Below are 6,533 nucleotides of genomic sequence, written 5' to 3' on the forward strand. Positions count from 1 at the left end.
TCCGCTTTCCCGGCGAGTGTCCGCCTATGCGACCCTCCGGCCTTCGGCGCGGCCCAGCGTCCGTCCGTTTGGTAGCTCTCGGCGCCCGCTCCCCGCGCCCCGGGGCTCGCGGCCTGGGCTCCTCTTCCACGGCCCTCCAGGGGGCGCCCGTCCGGCCGCGTGGCTCGAGAGACAGACGCGCTGCCTCCCGCTGGGGCCGCGAGCATTCTCTGCCGGTCTGTCTGTCTGCCTGTCTGTCTGACTCAGCGTCTCTAGGGCGGCGGCTGGCAGCCTTGTGTTTCCATGGGCGCTGCGTGCATCGTGGCTGTGGGCTCGTGTCGCTGGCGTGGTGTCTCCACCGCGTGTCCAATGACAGGGCGGGCGAAGAGTTGGCCCTTTGTCCCCGCTGCCCACCCGAGTGTGCAGGGGAGCACCTGTGTCACTTGGGTTGTGTCACAGAAGAGCCCGCCTCTCAATGTACCTCGCTAGCAAACCAGACCTGATCCGTAAACCTGGAATCTGGGTCAAGATGGTCGGGTCAGTGTGCCTTCCGGCTCCCTGCCTGCTGTAACAGCCACGACAGTGTTCAAGAAAGTACAGGTCAGACGCTGCGGTCTCCATTCTTGGTGAGAACAACAGCGATTACACACTTCAGGGAGCACAGTGGAAAGATTCCCGGCCTCAGGGGCGCCAGGAAAACAGGATTTTGGTCCCGGCTCTGAATCCAACTTGCAGAACCACGTGGAGTCAGTGTTTCCTGTACTCTCTGGGCCTTAGTTTCCTGGGTGATGGTGGAGCTCCACCTGCTTCTGATGGAAGAAGCCGTCATCTTTCTTGTCTCCTCCTGCACCCCCTGAAGCTGAGCCAGGCAGCCCCCCTGCAAAGACTGGGCAAGCGGAGTCCAGTGGGGTTCACTTCTCTTTTAAGGAGCTGGGTACAGGAAGAGCCGCTTATCCCCTGTGGCCATCTCAGGTGGCCTGGCACACGTCCAGGACATGATGGCAGCCTGTGTCCTGGGACTGGCTTCCCCGGCTGACCCCAAGGAGCTCGTGTTAGGTATAGTTATTAATAAACAGTGGCAGAAAGCCGCCAGTGGCTTCGGATTTGATAAATAGGTAAACCCAGTAAAGCTCGGTGGAAACCAAACACTCCAGCATGGGCTCCCAGGGTTTTGTCCCGTTCTCTGGCCCAGGCTGCTCTGCGCACGAAGGCTGGCCAGTTTGCAAATGGGCGAGCTGCATGGAGAAGCAGGTAAGTTTGAAGACGTGTCATTTGGATTGAAAACACCCTCCAGGGAATTCCCTGGAGGTCCAGTGGTTAGGACTCTGTGCTTTCATTGCCGAGGGCCTGGTTGGATCCCTGGTCGGGGAACTAAGATCCCGCAAGCCTTGTGGTGAGGCAAAAAAAAAAAAGAAAAGAAAATCCAAACTTTGTTAAGAAAGGAAGGAAAGAAAACACCCTCCAGGCTTGCATTTCAGACCCCCCCGAGGCTAATCCATTTGGATCAGAACAGGAGGCCTCTAATCAATTACACTATAGCTATTTTTCTCTCTCTTTTCTGTTCCTCCTCATGCGTAAATCCCACACAGGATGGCCCGTGGTGGTAAAAACAAGAGGACCTTCTAAGCGGGTGGTCCCAGCCCATATTACTTAGATTCTGACTCATCACAAAGTCATCTCTATTCTCAAACGTCCCCCACTTGACTCCAGTGTTTCTGTCAATGACACCCCCGTCCTTAGAGCCCCACACCTCTAAGTCATCTTTGACTTCCCCTCTCTATGTTCCAGTCCTGGCGGTTCTACTTCTGCAAGTGCATCTCCTCTTCGATGTCTCCTGGCCATCCCTGCCCCGGCCCGGCCCCGGGCTCCAGCTTTTACCTCTTCTCACCTGGGCAGCATCATGGCCCCTTGTGCCCCCTGCCTGCGGTCTCCTCCACTTCTGAAAGCTGCAGCTCTGACCTGGACGTAGAAGCCGGTACCTCGCTCACCACTACCTCCTTTTCAGGCCCCCACCCCCCGCAGCCCCCGCCAACCCACGCACTGGTCTGCATCCACCCGTCCTGCTTGTTCGCTATCAAACACATGCTGGCGCTGGGTCCTACCTTACTCATGCTACGCTCTCTGCCTGCTACGCCCTTTCCAACTTCTGTTGAATTTGTTTGTCCTCCATATTACAGCCCTCCTCTCCTTCTCCACAAATCTCCTTTCTATGCCCTCAAAGAGCCATCAAAGTAGGCTCCATCAGGGCAGGGGCCGGGGCACTTGGTGAGCGTGTAGTACATACCCTCCCCATACTGGAATCCATACCACCCTGGGGTCTGATCGCTCATCCAGTCCTGCTGCTTCTGCCCCTCCTCTGCAGCCCCACTGCCACTGCCCGCAGGCTGGGACCTCAGAGTGTCCCATCTGGGTGGCCGCAGCAACCTGCCTGCTCTACCTCCAGCTTTGCTCTCTTCCCATGCACTCCCACCATCATTGTTTTAAGAGACAGATCAGTGTCATCAGCTCACTTGAGATCCTGCCATGGCTCCCTATTGCCTTCCACACGGACTCGGCCCGTTAGCCTGGAGTCCCGGCCTTGCCCGCACTGTCTCTGGCCTGTCCCCTCCTCCTGCCCCTGCTCTGGCCGTGCTCGACCACGGGGAGTATCCTGGATGTGCCGTGCTCTTCAATCGCCCCTGGACTTTGTTCCTGCCTCTCTGTCCTGGCTGTCCCTCTTCCATGTATTTTTCTGGCTAACTCCGCCTTCAAAAGTCATCTCACGTGGCCCCTCCCCCTTTTCTGGCTTTTCTGAGCTCATTGATCTTCAGTTATTCACCTGAAGTTTCCAGTGGGCAGAAGCTCCCTCGCCGCACAAAAGGCCGTCGCCGCCCTCCTGAGTACTGACGCTGGTAATGACTATTATTTGCATGGAGCAACGGTATTTTCTTTCTTTCTTTCTTTTTTCTTTTTTTAGCTTGCAGATCTCAGTTCCCCGACCGGGGATCAAACCCGTGCCCTTGGCAGTGAAAGAGCGGAGTCCTAACCACTGGGCCGCCAGGGAATTCGCACGATGGTATTTTCAATCAGAGGTATGTGACGTTCTCCACTGTCCTCCAAACCCACCCCCGTTGGAACCTGCTGGTTTCAATGAGCCCTGAGCACTTTCTAAAGCCCTGTCACCCTCGAGGGCCCAAGGGATCAAGGTGCCCCCTGCCTGTGAGCTGGATGAGGGTACTTATAGCTTGGGAGGGGACATGAAGGAGAGTCATCGGGAAACAAAGCACCCATTGAGGATTTGTCTCTTAGGAAGAAGCCCCAGCATCCCCTTCCAGGTTTGGGGTTCAGCTGCTGAAGGGATCCCGACAAACCATTTCCACACCTCATCCTAGTAGGTTCTCTTATTAACCTAGAACTTGTTGCCCATGGTGAAGGCTGCCGCCAGAGTCTTCTAAATGGGAGAGGTAATAGACACTAATGGAGCATTCACATTGAACCCAGCTGTGGTGTTATGTGGACGTGTTATTTCATTGACTCCCCCAGATAACCAGGTAGGCAACAGAGATACAGAGAGGTAAGTAAGTCTATAGCCGTCGCCTCGCTCCAAGCTGCCATCATCTCTCACCCAACACCTTGATATCCTCCAACCAGGGTCCAGGCCACCTCCCTCCCGGCATCATCCGTGAGCAGCCCAGTGATTTTGTAAAAACACAAATCTGATCACACCACTCCCCCGCTTCTCAGTGATACTAGGAGAAAGGTCAGAATCCTTCCCGGGACCGTCAGGGTCCTGGCCGTCCGCGTGTCCTCCAGGCTCTCTCCCCGTCTCTTCAGCCCTTGCTCACCGCACTTCCGCAACAGCGACTTCTGCCTGCTGGCCAGACAGCAGCTCCAGCAACTTCTCTCCTCCGACCGACTGCCCCCTCCATCGTATACCTCCACCATCACGCGTGTGTGTCTACGGGCACACAGATGCACCCACACCTGCGCACACACTGTCTGGCCGCCTCACACTCGTCCTGGGTCTTGGCTTCACTGTCACTTTCTCACGGAGGCCTTGCTGACAGTGCCTTCCCCCGCCCCACCCCAGAATCTAGGTTAGTTCCTCCTATTATCCCTCTCATAGGGCCCTGTCACTTTGTACAACTGTCATTCTACATTTATCTGTGTATTTGTCAGGGCTCCATTTCTCCCACTGCTGTACCAGCTCCGGGAGAGCAGGGTCTGCATCTGGCTTATTTGCTTTTGCTGCCCTGTGGTCGGGGCCGGGCACGATGCAGAGCAAAGTCGGCGTCACCCAGACAGCAAGCACCTCAGCTGGAGGCAGGCTCCAAAGCCCAGACGTCTCGCCTGCCTCTGAGCCCCGTATAGCACTGCTCCTGTCCGCCATTCTCATTCCTGTCCTGAGGGTATAACCACCAGGCCCTTAGCACCCCGGTGCTGGGCCTCTGGTTCTGGGAGACAGAGAAGAGCCGAAAGGGGGTGCTGATCTGACCCTGCTGGGTTACCAGCAGCCACCTTCGCCTCCCCCGGGGGGCAGTGCCGTCCCAGGGGCCTCTGGACCCCAGGGAGCACTTTCTTTTGTTTCTAATGAAGGGCAAAGGGGGTTCCTTCTTCAGAGTCCTGCCCTGGGGCCCACGGCATCTGGTTGCCACACAGAAGGGAACGTGGGATAGTGATCCCCCTGCAACGCACGGGGCCATCGCAGCTGCAACGGAAGCGTCGTCGCTAAGCGGCATCGTAGCCAGTGGAGGCAGCCGAGTGGAACAGGTCTGAGGGGAGCAGCACACTCTCCCCTGGGTGTGCGTGGACCGGGGGGGTGGGGCTTAACTGTGCTGTGGAGGCTTGGGTCCGGCCACTGCTTCAGCCACTTTCCGACCCTGCTTGGATGTGTCCCCACGTCCAGGCCCTGTCATCCACGTTCCACATTCCACGCCCACGTACTGGGTCTTTCCAGCAGCGTCTGCGTCTCCAGTGATGCATTATGGTTTTGTTTTGCTCCTTGCTGGGAAAGCCTAGGCAACAGGCTCCAGAGGGGGCTGGTGAACGAGGAGGGGACGGTTGTCGGTGAGGATGGGCAGCGATGGGCATTGCATTCGCAGAGCTCACGCCGCCCTTTGCCCCGCGATGTCCGAGGGGACCTCCCCGCCTCTCCCACGCCCATTCCTCAAATGCCATCCGCACAGTGGCACCCTCTGTACTACAGAGAAGGGCTTGAGGCCCCAGAGGTGGCCCAACCCCTGCCAGCAGGAGCCAAAGGCCCAAATTCTAGTAAAGCAAAAGAATGTTCTCCCTTGGGGCTCATCAGCCCGGCATCTCACCCAGGGGTCCATGGGCGTGCCCGGGTCTAGTGCAGGGAGCTCTGACTTTCTCCAGAACGTCTCATTTGAATAGACGTTTTTTCTCTAAGTCATGGTTTCTTCATCTCTGCACTGTTGACGTCATGGGCCGGATAATTCACCGTGGGACGTTTAGCAGCACCCTTGGCTTCTACCCACGGGGTGCCAGTAGCACCCTCCAACCAGTTTCGTCAATGCAAAATGTCCCCAGACATTGCCAAGTGTCCCGCTGGAGACAACCACCCCCCCCAGTAGAAACCACTGTTCTTCAGGCAGGACCGGGGCTCCCTGTGTCCTCCCACAGTGAGGGGCCTTATCACAGGACATCCTACAAAGCAGGAGGCGGGATGTGCCGGCACCCTCTGCCCGGATGCAACCCCGGGCGGGGAGCGGAGCCGGGCCGGCCCACTTCCCTTCCTGGGGCACCTGAGAGTGGGGTGCAGATGGGCGTAAGCTCTGAGGCCAGACGTGGGCTGAAGTCCCAGCTGTGCCATTTGCTCCCATGAGACTTGGCCAATTCCCTCCCTCTCTCTGTGTCTTGCCTGGCACATCGTGACTCAGGGATTGTAGGCGGTGATATCACTCCTTCCGGGGTTAATGCAAAGATCAAGTGCTCAGTCAGTGTGCCCTGCGATGATTGTCTTATCAAGGTCTAGCCACAGTGGCAAGTGGATTTTTTTTCCCTTTGGGAACAAGGGGTGGCTGACCCTGTGTCCTTCCGCAGTAAGATTCTTAACACAGTCTTTTTTTTTTTTTTTTTTTTTTGCAGTACGCGGGCCTCTCACTGCTGTGGCCTCTCCCACTGCGGAGCACAGGCTCCGGACGCGCAGGCTCAGCGGCCATGGCTCACGGGCCCAGCCGCTCCGCGGCACGTGGGATCCTCCCAAACCGGGGCACGAACCCGTGTCCCTTGCATCGGCAGGCGGACTCTCAACCACTGTGCCACCAGGGAAGCCCCATTTTTTATTTTTTAAAGAGCGCTTTCATGACCTCCCTGGTGGTCCAGTGGGTAAGACTCTGCACTCTCAATGCAGGGGGCCCGGGTTTGATCCCTGGTCAGGGGACTAGATCCTGCATGTGTGCCGCAACTAAGGGTACACATGCCACAGCTAGGAAGTCTGCAAGCCGCAAGTAAGACCCTGAGCAGCCTAAATAAATACATAAATAAATAAATATTTAAAAATAAAGAGCAGGGCTTCCCTGGTGGCGCAGTGGTTGAGAGTCTGCCTGCCGATG

This window comes from Phocoena sinus, chromosome 20, assembly GCF_008692025.1.
Source record: "Phocoena sinus isolate mPhoSin1 chromosome 20, mPhoSin1.pri, whole genome shotgun sequence".
Taxonomy (NCBI): Eukaryota; Metazoa; Chordata; class Mammalia; order Artiodactyla; family Phocoenidae; genus Phocoena; species Phocoena sinus.